Raw genomic sequence first — 702 nt, forward strand, 5'->3', positions numbered from 1 at the left:
TGAATCTAGGAGAATTAGATTAGTATTGAGGCATTTAAATTACTTCCATTAATATAGATCATTGCAAAAATAACAAAGTGGAAATTTTGTGGTCTTCAACTTACAAGTAAATTAAGTAAGAGTGGTGAAACTGAATAGACAGTAATGGTCAAGAGCGTGAGTTAAATATTGGCTCTGTTACCTTGGATCCTACTGAATGACTTAAATTATCTTTCTAAGAGCTTTGGTACTGAGTATGTTTAGGGCCAAAAATGTGACAAAGAAGTAAGCTTTTGCTACTATAAAAAGGCAAGCAAATTCCATTTTATTTGGAGTTCAGATCACTTCTCAAGTCTGTAAGTTACTCATTAAAGTCTTATAATTCAGTTCTGCCCCCCCCCCCCCCCAAATAATATTTAAAGTCTGGAGTTATTTGAGTTAAAATGTTTTTCAGTTTCAAATTTTCAGTTGCAAGACTTTCTGTGGTATCTTTTTTTTTAAGGAGGAAATCTCCACTTTTGATTTGTATAAAATAGGTTCCATTAAAGTTTGAACAGGAAGTTTTAGAGAGAACTTATTGACAGTGTGCCTGCAATAAAAATAATTGCAAGTATTAGGTATTGCATCTTCTATCAAAATGGGATCTATCTGGAAAGAGCTTAATGATCACCTCATCATGTAAGCTTCTTGCTTGAGCTGTGTAGCTTGCTTTGATGATACAGA

The sequence above is a fragment of the Cervus canadensis genome, chromosome 19 (assembly GCF_019320065.1).
Source record: "Cervus canadensis isolate Bull #8, Minnesota chromosome 19, ASM1932006v1, whole genome shotgun sequence".
Lineage (NCBI taxonomy): Eukaryota > Metazoa > Chordata > Mammalia > Artiodactyla > Cervidae > Cervus > Cervus canadensis.